We start from the raw sequence: 16445 nt of genomic DNA on the forward strand, positions 1-16445 counted from the left end.
TTTTATGATACATTTCAGAATGTAAGCTGATGTTTTATATAGCTTTAACTCATATTTAGTGAAACAGTTATTATGCAATTGTTTTAAACAAGTGAGTGAATCATTGGGGTTAAAGGAGTGTGCCCAAAAATGAAAATTTGCTAAAATTGTATCACTCTCAGGCCATCCAAGACGTAGATGAGTTTGTTTCTTTATTGGAAAAGATTTGGAGAAATGTATTACATCACTTGCTCACCAGTGGATCCTCTGCAGTGAATGGGTGCCGTCAGAATGAGAGTCCAAACAGCTGAAAAAAACATTACAATAATCCACAAGTTATAAATTAATAAATTATTGTCTTGTGAAGTGAAAAGCTGCATGTCTGTAAGAAACAAATCCATGTTCTCGGTCCACAATATTGCTTTCTCCAGTGAAAAACTCATCTCTGAATCAGGAGAGAAATATGCTCAGATCAAGCACAGTTTACAAGCAAAAACAGTCAAAAACTGTTGAAGAAACAAACAAGTTTTCACTCCACAAGACATTGATGGACTGGAGTCATGTGGATTATTGTGATGTTTTTATCAGCTGTTTGGACTCTCATTCTGACGGCACCCATTCATTACAGAGGATCCATTGGTGAGCAAGTGATGTAATGCTACATTTCTACAAATCTGTTCCGATGAAAAAAAAAAAATCATCTACATCTTGGATGGTCTGAGGGTGAGTTCATTTTCAGCAAATTTTTGGGGTGTACAAAAGCAGGCTCCAGAACCACAGTAGACATTGAGGGGGCCCAATTTTCATCAATGTTTTTCCCCCCACAGTTTTTCTTAAATTATTACATTTAGTTGCCCCAGTCCTGAATATCTGGTTGTATTTTTGCTTCCATGGAATTAATTGGGAACACATAGACACAGACACGAACACATCTTATTTGATTTTCACATGAGTTTGTGGTTCCAATAAGAGAAAGCAGATCCAGGAAGTCTACAAACTTAAAATAGTATGTATGATAAAGACTAGCCAAACAACCTGAAGCTGTTCATTGTCAATGCAGTTCAATTTATCTGGGTTAAAAAAGCCCTCCTCCCTCTCTTCCACAAGTGGGGTCAGGAACAGGGCGTCTTGACTCCTTCTAAACACTGGTATCAGGGTCATCGAGATGCATTCCCATAATATCTTTGCTTGAGCTGGACTGAACTTCAGCGGACATATCTCTGCCATGACCTCAGGGTCCAAAACACAGCCGCACCAGACACTTCATCCTAATATGGACTGTGTTAACATAACTTTGCTTTTCTTTTGCCTTTCTTTTGCTTAATTTTGTCTGTAATCGGTGCTCTAAATAACAAAACTCTATTTTTACTCTTTATGCTGTATCTTTACTTAAATGGTTAGTAAAAAAAGTTTGCTTTATTTAGTGATTAGAAAGCACCAATCATAGCCGAATTTTTTTTAAAGTTTAAAAATTATTGTGTACAGCTGTCCATAAGCCAAAAAAACATGAAGGATCAAGTCCAACAGCAAGCTTTAATATGCGTCTACTTTTCTGCCTTTATGAAAACACCAGTGGCATCTAATGAGAAATGAATAGTCAACTTTCATCAAATGTGCTTTTGTGCCTAACGTCACAGAAAATGGAAAAAAGAAAAAAACTTTGGTTACTCAAGAGTGGAGAAAGGCAATCAATCAATAATGATTACAGTCTGCATGTGCAAAAACGAACCACCTGGACTTGGCACCACACTAAAGGAAGCACCACATAGAAGAAACTTTCATTGAAAAATACAGTCACTACAATCAATACAATCACTTTTTGTACAAATCAGACCAAAGTCACTACTGAATGATTTTCCCCTCCACTGGGGCTCAGATTTGAATATGGCCCATCATGCCATCTTTTACTTTATTAAATAAATGTCACTACGTGTGTCTTAAACTACAATTTGCAGAAAGGAGATTTTTGATTATTTTTTGTGTTATAGCAATAACAAAAAAATTTAAATTAAAATCAACATGCATAATTAAAAATACCCAACCTTAAAATAAAATTAAATAAAAAGTATTTATTTATTTAAGGAAATACACTGATATACACAACTGCATTAAATTTCAGAATTCCGGTTCGGAACTACAACAACATACAGAATTGGAACAACAATATAGTGAGTTAAGTGGCATGATTTAACATTTTTGGTGAACCATCTGTCTATTTATGGCAAATAATGCAGAAATGAAATGCAGGAATCACAAGAGAACTCATGAAAAACACTGGATTGAACAGAGACCAAAGAAAGGACAGGTTGGTTGTGTCACACATCCAAATAAACACATCTGGATGTTCATCATCCCTCAGCGATTGCAGCATCAAGGCTAAAGGAGTATGAAGAGCTGAGACTGGCCCTGAAAGTCATTTCATTTCAGCTCACTTAGGTTCTGCTGACTGAATATGTGATATCAGGCTACAACATTATCTGGGAGCAGCAGCTGCAGTGTTGTGTGTCTGCTGCATCGAGCACAGGAGCTTTGGGCCAGTTGTGCATTAACTCAACCAGTGCCATGGAAACGCACACGCACTGCAATGCAAATATTCCTAAGCAATAATCTTCTCTATTAATAGACTCACCTTTTACGTTCCAAAATGTCCTTATTAGGAAGTTGGTGGAATACCTCTGTCACCAAGGGGATACATAATAGTGCTTCTTCTCGGCCAAAGGAATGCGGGGGATCCGACTGCTATCAGAGCAGGGGGCGGGAAAAAATTGTATGCACTCTTTTATTTTTAAGAGATTAATATATGCATCACGCTTCTCAAATCAGCCCTTTGTGCTTCATCTCATGTGTTATTCATGATGACTGCTAATTCAACCTGCCACCTTGACAGATATATTAGCTATATTCTGCATTTGTTCGATATATTCATAATGAGTCGGAGAGGAGAGGATGGGTCAGTCGTGGGTCCTCAGGGAAGCCAATCACTCTTCACTGTCAAGGCCAGACAGTGCAGCAAACCCACAGATGCCAGATGCAAACCCTATGAATTGGAACAGCTGGCTGCTGTCTTATAGCCAGGATTCTGAAATGGTGGTCTTGCAGAGCAGTGCGAGCAAGATAAGCAAAGGCTCAAAATACTTGGGTGATGATATGATACCCGTTTTGTTTCTTATGTTTTATTTAGTCTCAGTTTTGACTTTTGGCTTAGAGTCCACACCTGCTCAGAGAAGAAAGCACCTGACTGTTAAGTAGAGGTCGACCGATAGTGGATTTTACCGATACCGATAGGTGTGACCACACTGGCCGATACGATTAATCAACCGATAGTTTTTAAAATGGATACTAAACGAAAACTAAAACAGTGCTTTACTATTTTTAAAAAAGCAGTAGCAGTACTGAACCATACTTTCTAAACATTAATATTAATTATTTATTTATCATTAAAGTTATTTCATAGTTTACTAATGTTAAAAGAAAAATCTTTCAAATTTAAAAATGTAGCCTATTAGTAATAGTAAAAGTTGAAATGAACACACTAGGAACAATACTTCTACAGCTTTCATTAATATTACAAATTAACTCTTACTGTTATGTATTACCATTTAATTTCAACAGTCATGCTTAAAGGGGTCATATGATGCGATTTCAAGTTTTCCTTTCTCTTTGGAGTGTTACAAGCTGATGGTGAATAGATAAGATCCCTGAAGTTGCAAAGACTAAAGTCTCAAAACCAAAGAGATATTCTTTATCAAAGTTAAGACTCTGCCACGCCCCCCTAAAACGGCTCGTTCTAACACGCCCCCACATATCTACCTCACTATGTGGAAATATTTGCATAATGCCGCCCAAATGTGCACGCAAAGAAAGAAGGCCTTGCTCAAGGGCACCTCAGTCGTGGAATTGAAGGTGGGAGAGAGCGCTATACATTCACTCCCCCCACCTACAATCCCTGCTGGTACGAGACTCGAACCCACAACCTTTGGGTTACGAGTCCGACTCTCTAACCATTGGCCACGACTTCCCCCTTAGAACACTGCATGATTATGCTGCCTCACAGGTATAACCGGACACGTCACGTTCAATTAAAGCGGCTGTCTAAAATTATTTAATCACCAAACGGAAATAAGTTTGCTTCAAGAATGAACAATGTGGCATAAATGAGTTTCGGTGTATCTGTATAACAGCTCTCTATATGAAGCATACAGACTGTATTAGAGCCACAGAAAGAGCACAATACATAATTTATAGCCTAGGGTGAAGTCATAATGTACATTAACAATGATTTGGGACAAATATAATGTAATTTAATTGAAAACTATGTGAATGGTGCTCTGTTCCACGGCAGGATTTTCTGTCGGCTGCATTTAAATGCCGTTTGAAGTTTCCCGCTCTGTGCAGCACACAGTGTCATGTGTCAAAACAAACAACACATGCTGTCAGTGATTTCTGCCTCTAGAGGTCGCTCTCGTACTGTATAATAGCAGCAGACCCTTCTCAGCCACTCCAGCAATGGACGCAACACGGAAAACTGTCGGCATGGATTTTTGCAGATAACCGATAGTTCCGCCAATCAACTATCGGTGCGGTTAATTGGCATAACAAATGAATCGGTCGACCTCTACAGTGTTAAGTAAATTGATCAACCACAGTCAAGAGTATCTTTCAATGAGTTGATGTCACTAACCTGGCAAACTCTGTAGAAACTAAATTTTAACAGAACAGTTACTCTGTGGACTGGTTAAACAAAAAAAGTACATTCCATTCCCAGCTAGTGGAAGATGAACTGTAAGAAATTCAACAACCTGTCTGGTCAAAAGGTATGCCAAAATAAGAGATAAACAGTGTTTTACAATAATAAAGTGCAATATTAATGCTAATCTTAAATTGATAGCAAAATGATAGCTTATTGAACTTGATGCACACGTATAAATTATGATTACTTCAGAGTTTATGGAACCTGAAAGTTAATGACCAATTTTTCTTTGTGTGCATAAAAAGAAAAAATAATTGTGTTGCCTTGACATTCTAATTACAATGACTTAATACAATCTAAAAAAAGAACGTCTCGGTTATGTACGTAACCCTTGTTCCCTGAAGGAGGGAACGGAGACGTTATGTCGTGACGACATAGGGAGTTCACTTGGGAGCCCCAATCCTCTCTGATTTTAAGTGAAAACGCTAATGAATTTTGGCTAGTGGATTTGCATACCTGAGCCACTCCCCATGCATACAGGTTATAAACAGGCGACAGGTGCATCCACTCTTCAGGTTTTATGCTGAGGAGCCGAGAACTTGTCCCTGGCAACCAGCGATGGTTCGAGGTTGTGGCATGGGGACATAACGTCTCCGTTCCCTACATCAGGGAATGAGGATTACGTACGTAACAGAGATGTTCCCTATCTGTCGGTCACTACGAGTTATGTCGTGACGACATAGGGGGTCCATGGAAAGCACCACAACCTGAACCCTGTTATAACCCTGTAGCGCTGCAAATGTTGACAAGTAGCCGCGTGTCAGACAAATGCTACGCAAAGGTCGTAACCTTCCCAACACCCCAGCACAAATTCGCTGACCTTGGCGCCCACAGGGACCAAAAGGTGAGTACATTGCTGCTGGAGATAGCCACGATGTTCTTATGACAGAAAATGTTTTCTTAAGAGAAGGGATTTCGACCTTCATGAAAGGTGCTTCACGCCTTTCCTGTTTGTTGTTGTTTACAGCTTGGCAGTAAAGAAGGGGACGCGAGCCTTCCGGAGAAGAGCGCTACGGAGACCACATCCATGCCCTTAGGGAGGTATCATGTGGAGACACTGAGATGGACTGACCTAGGCCTGAGGCAGTACTACATATGGAATGGGTCTCTGAGGCAGGTCCTACTTAGGAGTAGGGAGGAATGGCTGCCAGCAGAGACTGACAGAGTGGTCTGTCAAAGGGAAGACACGGGTTCACCGAGAGGGAAACCTTACTGTGGGAGAATACACATATGGGATTGCCCGCAGCGAATCAAGCCATATGGACACCTAGCCCAGTAAAGAGGCTGACTGGAAACCCAGGCAAGCTAGCACAGATACTGGGCCTGGCGTCAGACTGCTCCATCCAGTCTGACTGCCGGGGGTGCTGGAGGATACTCAACCAGGGTTTGCCGACCAGGGAACTTACTGGAGGAGGAAAAGGCGATCGCGGAGACTGTAAAATCTTGCAAAGGTGTTCGGTGTCGCCCAGCCCGCAGCTCTACAGATGTCTACCAGAAAGGCACCGTGCGCCAGTGCATAGGAGGAGGCAACACTCCATGTGGAGTGAGCCCTCAACCCCAGGGGGCATGGCTCACCTTGTGATTAGTAGGCCAACCTCTGCTTGGAGACAGCCTTCAGCTGGTCCACATATGTGCACAATGCTCTTACGGGACACAGCAACGCCAAGGCTGGATCTGCCTCCTCCTAGGGCAGTGCTTGCAGGTTCACCACCTGATTACGAAAGGGCATGGTGGGAACCTTGGGCACGTATCCAGAACAGGGTCTCAGGACAACGTGAGAGTAGGCCGGCCAGAACACAAGGTACTCTTCGCTCACCGAAAATTCTTGGAGATCCCTGACCCTCTTGATGGAAGTGAGCATGGTCAGGAGCGCTGTCTTAGCAGACAGGAACTTAAGCTCAACTGAGTCCAGCGGCTCAAAGGGATCCCTCTGAAGGCCAGCCAGGACAGTAGAGAGATCCCAGAAGGGCACCAGGGGTGGCCTAGGAGGATTTAACGTTCTGGCACCCCTCAGGAACCTGACGATGAGATCGTGCTTTCCCAGGGACCGGCCATCCACTGCATCGTGATGTGCTGCGATAGCAGCCACATACACTTTCAAGGTGGAGGGAGAACTGCCGACTCTGGTAAGAGTAAAGGTGGAGGAGTGTGCATATATGTCAATGACGCCTGGTGTACAGCTACGGACATAATTAAGACACATTGCTCTCCTGATATCGAATATCTGACTTTAAAATGCAGACCTTTTTATATTCCATTGACCTTATATTCCACCACGGGCTAATGCTAAGCTAGCTCTGGAAGAGCTGCATGACATCAATAACAGCCAGCTGAATGCATACGCAGAAGGAGCTGTAATTGTAGCAGGAGACTTTAATCATACAGATTTAAAAACGGTAATGCCCAAACTACATACTAATGCACATTTTCCAACCAGAGACAAGAATATACTTGACCAAGTGTATACTAATATCCCAGGAGCTTATAAAGCTACTCTATCTCCACACCTTGGCCTATCTGATCAGATTTCAATAGTAATGATTCCTTCCTATAGACCTCTTATTTGCAGAACATAACCAGCTGTTAAAACTGTCCAAGTCTGGAGTGAAGAAGCGATTTCACAGGTGCAGGACTGCTTTGAGAATACAGACTGGGAACTGTTTGCACAGAGCACAGACCTGGAGGAATATAGTTCATCTGTTTTGGCCTACATAGCCTTCTGCACCGATACTGTGCTAACCACTAAGACCATCAAGGTCCTCCCAAACCAAAAGCCATTGTTTGACAGACGTGTGCGGTCTTTGCTTAGGGCAAGGACAGGGGACAAGCTGGCTTACAGTAATGTCCGAAGAGATCTGAGGAAGGGCATTAAAAAGGCCAAGCACAGATACCAGCAGTGTATAGAGGGCCATTTTAAAAACAACAACCCCTGCAGCATGTGGAGAGGTATTAAAGCCGTAACGGACTACAAGAGCAGCACTACACTGACCAGACATTAGGGGTGCAACGGGTCGTTGATGATCAGCACGCATGTGATTCGCAGATTAACTGTTAAGTTTAACCATCATAGAGTGAAAGTTTATCATTTGCACATGTTTTCTCTTGCCAATTTACACATTCAAGCAATTTTAACTTGCATGCTGTTTTCTTTGCGCTCAGCCTCTGGCGCACACACCCGAAGCAAGCACACGCAGAGAGAGAGACACCGCGTGAACACTGAATTGATTCCTCTTTCACATACACACAAAGTTATGTTAAAATACTCGTTTTGGCAAGTATTCTAGTAAACACAGTCGGTTATGTCTTCAGTGAACGTAAACAGCTGAGAAAGAAACCAGATGTGTGTCAGTATTAGGTCCGTGCATTTGGTCTTAAAGAGACAGCAGCCAATAAATACCTGCTTCTGTCTGCTAATCAAATAACACCACAGCTTTAACAAAGATTAACCTGTATTTAACTTGTGCAGCACTATTGTGTTATTTTACACTTAATTATTATATTTCTGCACCAGAATTCTGTTAGTGACTTTATTTGTAACCGTGTTATGTTGTATTCATCAATGCTTGTAATTTGTGTAATTGTTCTTGTTTTATTACTAACTTTATTAGTTAAGCCAGTAGTTTTTGCTGTGGTATAGAAGTACTTTAAGTAAGCTTTCAGTAAATTTTTTTTTTTTTTTTGCTGATCCGAAAAATGAGCCGATCCATGACTTAAAATCCGTAATATGATCCAAACCGTGAGTTTTGTGATCCATTGCACCACTACCAGACATGATGCCACACTTCCTGACACCTTGAACCAGTTCTTTGCACGCTTTGATAACCATATTGGCAGAGTGGAAACTCAGACAGTACCACCATCCAGGGAGGAGCCGGTACTGGCCTTGGAGTGTCATCAGGTGAGATCCACTCCAAAGAATATCGACATCACCAAAGCATCAGGACCAGACATGGTGCCGGGTCTTACATTGAAGTCGTGTGCTGATTAATTAGCAGAAGTGTTTACTAACATATTTAACCTGTCGTTGCAGCAGGCTGTAGTTCCCATGTGTCTCAAAGCCACCACTATTGTCCCTGTACCCAAAAAGCAAGCAGTCAGGTGTCTCAATGACTATCACCCCATTGCCCTTACACCAATTATTATGAAGTGCTTTGAGAGGCTCAATTTATCTCACATCAAAGCCAATATCCCCACTGATCTGGATAGCCATCATTTTGCCTACTGTAGGAACAGATCAATGGAGGATGCAATCTCAATCACACTTCATACAAGCCTGTCACATCTGGAGCATCTCAACACGTATGTTAGGATGTTATCTGTGGACTTTAGTTCTGCGTTTAATACAGTAGTGCCTCATAAACTGGTGAAAAAGCTCAGCAACCTCGGATTAACCACCACACTCTGTTCATGGATTTTGGACTTTCTTACAAACAGACCACAGACTGTCAAGGGTGGGTGATCGTATTTCATCTAGTCTCACCCTGAACACAGGAGCACCGCAGGGCTGTGTCCTCAGTCCAGCCCTTTTCACTTTATTTATACATGACTGTACACCTGTCCATTCCTCTAACTCTATAGTGAAGTTTGCCGACGACACCACTATAGTGGGGCTGATATCAGGAAACGACAAGACACACTATAAGGAAGATGTTCAACATTTGGTTGAGTGGTGTTCGGATAATGACCTGGTGATGAACACACTGAAACAAAGAAGATCATTGTAGACTACAGGAAAACGATGCCTCCCCCTCTACATAAATGGAGAAGAAGTTGAAAAGGTCAACAACATCAAATTCCTGGGTCTGTATATCAAAAAAAAAAATCTAACATGGACTGTTAACGCTCACTAATTAGTGAAGAAGGCTCAGAAGAGGTTTTTCTTCCTGAGAAAGCTCAAGAAAGCTAAAGTACCTTCTCAGCTTTTAGTGAATTTCTATAGAAGCACAATAGAAAGCATTATCTGCCATTGTGTTACAGTGTGGTATACCAGCTGCACTACATAGAATCAAATAGATCTGGCCCGGATAGTTAAGTCTGCACAGAGAATTGTGGGAACCAAGCTCCCCGACCTGGACAATATTTATGCTAGCCGCCTTCATAAGAGGGCTAGCAACATCATCAAGGATTCAACTCATCCACACTCTTAAAAATAAAGGTGCTTCACGATGCCATAGAAGAACCTTTTTGTCTAAATGGTTCCATATAGAACCTTTACATCTGAAGAAACTCTCTGTTTGACAAAAGGTTCTTTGTGGCGAAAGAAGGTTCTTCAGATTACAAAAAGGTAAGAAAGAGATGGTTCTTTAAAGAACCTTTGACTAAATAGTTCTTTGTGGAACTAAAAATGGTTCTCCTATGGCATCGCTTGAAGAACCTTTTGAAGCACCTTTATTTTTAAGAGTGCAGGCCACAGATTGTTTGAGCCCCTTCCATCGAGAAAAAGATACAGAGCAATCAAAACGCGTACAAACAGACTGAGGAATAGTTTTTTTCCCAGAGCCGTAGCTTGTATTACGCCTTTTTCCCTTACATGCACACACACAGTTGCGGGGAACTGAAGACAGCAACAAAATTTAAGCTGTCTACCTGCTGCTAGTGAACTGAACATTTTACTGTACATCCGTATTGTTAATTCCCTTGCATACATAATATTTATATTATAGTGTAATTATTTATTTCTTGGGGGGATATTTGTATCGAAGAATCGAGACATGAAAGTAAGCATCCTTCAGGTCGACCGCTGCAAACCAATCCTGGGGCTGGATGCATCTGATGATGCGCTTCTGCGTCAACATCTTGAACGAAAGCTTGTGAAGGGCCCGATTCAAGACTCGCAGATCCAGGATTGCCTGCCTTTTTTGGGCACGATGAAGTAAGGCAGGGCTTGATGCTTACCTTTTTCCCAAGGAGCACATGTGCTCCTAAGTTGAAAAATTTAGGAGCATATTAAAAGAATTTAGGGTCGCAATGCAAATTTTTCTAATTATAATTTACACGCATTATCATTATCACATAGATGTGTTTTAGCTTAATAAGGGGATATAAGGAGACATTTACAAACACAATTATTTAATTTATCAGAATACAGAAAGTACACAAGGTTTTTAAATAATTTTGCTTCAGACTCTATTTAATGGCTAATTATGTAATTATTTATAGTTCTATTAAATTGTACATTAGGTATGTGACAGTATCAAATTTTCACAATAGTCATTGAAGCTTTTATCACGGTATATGGTTTTATCACAATTTATAATTTAGTAAGTAAAAAAACAGTGTTGTCCTCCTAACAGGTTAAATAACTTTATTAAAGATCTTTTACTAAAGAAAGACTTTTTTTTTTTTAAATACACAAAAATATAAAGTAAACAAGTGTTACAAGATTAGAGTGCAAAAGATTAAAGTTCAAATGAATGAAAGAACAATAGGCAACACTTTACAATAAGGTCCCATTAGTTAACTTTAAAGCAGGTTAACATTAACTAACAATGTGCAATAGCTAATTGTTGCAGTAGTTAATATTATTTGTTAATGTTGGTTCTAAAAATACAACTATTTATTGTTAGTTCATGTTAGCTCCATTAAATAATATTAGCAGACAACTTTTGATTTTATAATGAATTATTAAAAGTTGAAATTAACATGAACTAAGATTAATAAATGCAGTTATTGTTATTTCATGTTAACTCATGTAGTTGACTAATGTTAATGGAACCTGTTAAGTGATACAAACAATAATAACGAATCAGTCAATATATAGGTAGGCCATGTTTTTGGATAGATTAAAACAAAATAAATAGCTTATTAAGTCCTAATATTTGGCATGACATTTCAAAATGTCTCACTTTCAACATTTGATATGTTATCTATATTCTATTGTGAATAAAATATAAGTTTATGAGATTTGTAAATTATTCCATTCCTTTTTTACTCACAATTTGTACAGTGTCCCAACTTTTTTGGAATTGGGTTTGTATAAATTATGGTGAGCTGTGGTGAAGACTAAAGCGAATATAAATATCTAAATGACTGTTTGAAACATTTACACACAGAAAGTAGTGCAGCTGCTTTGTTTACAGGGTTACCGGGGTAACGGCTGCATTTCTTCCTCCGTCAGCGCCCCCTAGTGCGCGCTTTCATTCAGCACATCTCCTTCACTCTTTCCACCTTCTCATCTGTGCCATTTCATCATCACCTTTTTAAAGTTCAATAATCATATGAGGCTGTATCGTTTTTCCCATAAATTAATTTCTTCCCTGAAGAAATTAATACATTTTATCTCGGCTGGAGGGACAGGCTTGATTGTATCCTTCACCAGTAAGACAGCAATCTCGTCACGCAGGACAGGGGCATCTCGGGCTGCCACCGAAGTCTCGAGAATGCCGCTGGACCTGGGAGGTCGCCTGGCAAACTGAATCGCGTAGCAGAGTCGAACTGTCCGAATGAGCCAGCGGGACGGGTTGGGCAGTGCAAGTCATGCCCCCAAGCTCCGTACGAACAGAAAAAACACAAAACACAGGATTCTCCGCCCGGCCCTCCTCTGGGGGAAGGAGTGGTGTTGTCCTCGCCATCTCCTGAGAAAGAGCAGCTTCCCACATCTCCGAGTTGCCCGTGTCAGGGCCGCTTCGTCGTCTTTCTAGAGGGCTTAGGGGCCGGCTGGGACACAGGGGGTGCTGCGGTATTGCGAGAGGCTCGACGCACCGGCCTTAACGCTGTCTCAGCATGGGGCGGAGGTGCTTTAGAGGACACAGGGGGGCACCCTTGGATGACGGGCAGACTGAGGCGGGGCCCGTGATGGATTGGTGCCAGACAGAAGATCACGTCGGGGCAGGATGTGCTGGATCACCTCAGTCTGTTTCTGTACTGCCGAGAACTGCTGGGCAAAGTCCTCGACAGTGTCGACGAACAGGCCAACCTGCGAGATGGGAGCGTCAAGAAAACGAATTTTGTCAATGTCTCTCATCTCAGCAAGGCTGAGACAGAGATGGCGCTCTTGGGCCACTAACGTGGACATCGCCTTCCCGAGGGACCGCTCCGTGACTCAGTCAGTCGCCGAACGCAGCTCCTGCATCAACCCCGGGTCGGTACTATCCTCGTGCATTTGTTTTAGTGCCTTGGCTTGGTGGACCTGCAGGATAATCATGCCATGCAGGGCAGAGGCGGCTTGGCCCGCAGCACTGTAAGCTTTGGCGGCGAGAGCTGTCGTCAGCTTACAGGCTTTGGACGGGAGTTATGTGGGCTCAGGAGCACCACAACCGCTCTCTCCACCTGGAGAATGTCAATGTACACCCTAGACGCCCCGTCTTCAAAACGGGGCCGTCCATGACTTCGTCAGCTATAAAAAATGAATAAATACCCAAAATAGGATGGATTGGCCATTATTGAGCACTATTAACACATTTAATGCCTGTTTCATTCATACTGGACGCCAGAGGGCACCCTCGCGCAGAAACTCCACATGTGCATCACAGAAGGAATAGGACTCAGGCATAGTAGTTGATGTCAAACAACTACAACCTTTGCATATACGCAAATATACAGCTTGTAACACTTCAAAGAGAAAGGAAAACTTGAAATCGCATCATATGACCCCTTTAATAATTTTGTGTAAAAAAAGACCAAAATGTAACTATGGAATATTGTGCATGAGTTGAATGGGCTTCTTTTATGCTGCTTTTTGTCATTTCTGAAACTTGACAGCTCAGACAGTCCCTATTCACTTTCATAACATTGAAAAGAGCTTTGCATTGCTATCGCTGTAACTGAGTAAACAGAACATATAAACGTTTTGAATGATAAAACAAAGACAATAAACACTCGACTGCGACAATGTATAATTTATCTGTGTTATTCAAGCCATCTTTGGTATTTACATCATAATTAAGTATATTTATAATCCATTGCTAATCGACATAGTCTTTTTACCATATGCTTTTTACAGTATAGAACATATTTTCTGCCTCATTCTGTGACAAGAAGCCACATCAGATCATAAAAGGAAGCAGTTGTGGAGTAAAAACGTTATAGTGTTCTCTTTTGTTGGACAACAGGTTTAGAAACCCTTCTCATTGCTGTCATTACAAGAGAAGTTTAGCTTTAGGCATTTTTATTTAAGAATGTTTAGCTTAGCTAGCTAACGGTCTAGATGGCTGGTTGGAGCACTTACATACTGCATAAATTGCATAAAAGGATGTGCTGTATTCTTGTTGCAGCAAAAGAGTTATTTAAAGTTTTTAATTTTTAAGCATTAATTTCAATATTCTAATTTATTGTTTTGTCCATTACATTTATAAATAACACATCCAGTTCAGTGGTGCAGACATTTGTAGCTAACTTTCCATTCCCTGAGTATCAGCATTTGCTACCGCCACAGTAACGCTATAGAACGCAAACATGCAATGGTTTACCAAGCATTTGCCTCTATGTTTGCATATTTGTTCACAGTCGACCTATGTTTCTGGCCTTACAAAGAAATATGAAAATTCTGGCCTCAAATACAACAGGTTTTCTAAAGTCTAATATTATAGTTAACAAACTGCTGTGCCAGGAGAAGGTCCTCATGCATCTTTGATGAATATGGATTTAATAACAGACAACGGGCGCAGAGTGTTTATAAAGAGTGCAACCTGAACAATAAAACACAGTCAACAACTAATTTTCTATGCAATATAATCGTCAATCATCTGAGAGCAAAAGCAGGGATAGAGCGGTCATCCCTGTTCCATAGGGCCATGGAGAGGCATGGCTGGCTGAGCTGTCTGACTGTGTTCACAGACGCGTACTGCCTCAGACGCCATGAACTGTCACTAGGGAACAGGCACAGCAAAACATTATTTCAGAGAGATCAATGATTGCTGGTGACACCATAAAAATCCCACCAAGTCAAATGTGCCAAAAGTCAATATTTGTCCGAACACAAGTCCCCCGTTTTCCCCTCTCCCCACCTCAAGTCAAGTCACCTTTATTTATACAGCGCTTTTAACCATACAGATTGTGTCAAAGCAGCTTTACAGTATCAAAATAGGAAAATAGTGTCAATGCAAAAGGACATCAGTAAACACTCAATTTTCAGTTAAAGGCAGTTCATCATTGAATTCAGTGATGTCATCGTCCAGCTCAGTTCAGTTTAAATGGTATCTGTGCAATCAAGTCGACGATATCGCTGGAAATTAAGTGTCCCCAACTAAGCAAGCCAGAGGCAACAGCGGCAAGGAACCAAAACTCAACTCCATCGGTGACAGAATGGAGAAAAAAACCTTGGGAGAAACCAGGCTCAGTCGGGGGGCCAGTTCTCCTCCCTCCACTTTCTGATAGTTCTGCTATCTGTATCGGTTCAAAAGAAAGGCTACATTTCATTTGACTAATGGATTTCAGCCGTTTAAGGCAATGAATAGGTAAATTATCTTAGCAGAAGTGTTGGGGATTAAAAATAGTAGTGCTACTAGCTCAGCTTTTCAAACTACTACCGTTCAAAAGTTTGGGTTTGGGAAGATTTTATTTTTAATAATTTTAATCAGGAAGGATGCACTAAAATTTGATCAAAAGTGACAGTAAAACTGTTTACAACATCACAAAAGATTTGCATTCTTAATAAACGCTGTTCTTTTGACATTTTTCTATTCAAAGAATTCTGACAAAAAAGTTTCACCATTTCCACAAAAATAATAGGCTGCAAAACCAGTTTTCAACATTGATCATTATCATCCAACACTGAATACTGTATTAATGGCTGCTAAAAATTCAGCTTTGCTTGTCAAAAGAATAAATTACATTTAAAATATATATACAGGGGCGGTTTCTCCATTAGGGCGATTGGGCGACGCACAACCAAAGCGTGAACGCTTTTAAACGTGCCTCTAAATAGTCCAATCAGCGTCGAGTCGCGTTTTGTGTAGTACTGCCCCTTTTTGGGCGATTTCTGTCAGACTGAGAATCGCCCCGAGTGCTCTCATAGACTTCCATACAAAGATAATTTTTTTCGAACTGCAGGCACTGCAGTGCAATCTCTAGGAGTTCCGGGAGGGCAAGCACTAACGTGCTTTCATCATCATGCGTAACCTTAACTTGTGCAAAGATTGGTGGGAACAGTGACATCCAATAATATTTAAAAACTATTTTGAATTTTAACAACAAGAAAAAAATGTAAAACTACTTTAATATCTTTATCAAATGTGAAAAAAGAAAGAAAAAAAACAGAGAGAGACGGGGACAGCTACGCCAACTCAAATTCAGTTGTCAGTTGAACTTGATCGACATCTTGGCGAACGTTACCTCAGCGCAGATGAATTCTATCGTGTCATTGAAAGAAATACCATTCAGTCATCATAGCAATAAGGATAAATTTGCAATTAAAGAATTAGGACCACCAAGACCAAATTTAAAAATTAAACATGTATCAACAAAGGGCGGGAAGTCGTATAAACGGGGATTTTCGAGGACGTGGCATGAGCGGAAAAAATGGCTAGCGGGCTGCGAAGTAACTAACGCTTTATTCTGCTACCCCTGCATTTTGTTCCATCCCGAGAGCGTGACGGACATCGCATGGACAACTACAGGTGTAATGTAATACAAGTGAGCAATGTGATGTAAGTAAGCAGTGTAATGTAAGGGAGCAATGTAATATAAGTGAGTAATGTGATGTAAGTGAGCAGTGCAATGTAAGGGAGCAGTGTAAGTTAATGTAAGGGAGCAATGTAATATAAGTGAGTAATGTGAT

At 41.0% G+C, this 16445-nt stretch overlaps 1 protein-coding gene and 1 long non-coding RNA gene across 3 annotated transcripts in view; both read right to left on the bottom strand.

Annotated features, from left to right (window-relative positions):
- LOC107555914 (adenylate cyclase type 5-like) overlaps positions 1 to 16445 on the bottom strand; it is a 99467-nt gene that overhangs the window by 40144 nt on the left and 42878 nt on the right. The window lies entirely within an intron of this gene.
- Positions 15616 to 16445, bottom strand: part of LOC107555916 (uncharacterized) — a 15884-nt gene continuing 15054 nt past the window's right edge. The window contains exon 3 of the long non-coding RNA XR_001605220.1: positions 15616 to 15735. This is a non-coding gene — a long non-coding RNA (uncharacterized lncRNA). The remainder of the gene's footprint in view (positions 15736 to 16445) is intronic.

This window comes from Sinocyclocheilus grahami, unplaced genomic scaffold (assembly GCF_001515645.1).
Source record: "Sinocyclocheilus grahami isolate Dianchi unplaced genomic scaffold, SAMN03320097.WGS_v1.1 scaffold549.1, whole genome shotgun sequence".
NCBI lineage: Eukaryota > Metazoa > Chordata > Actinopteri > Cypriniformes > Cyprinidae > Sinocyclocheilus > Sinocyclocheilus grahami.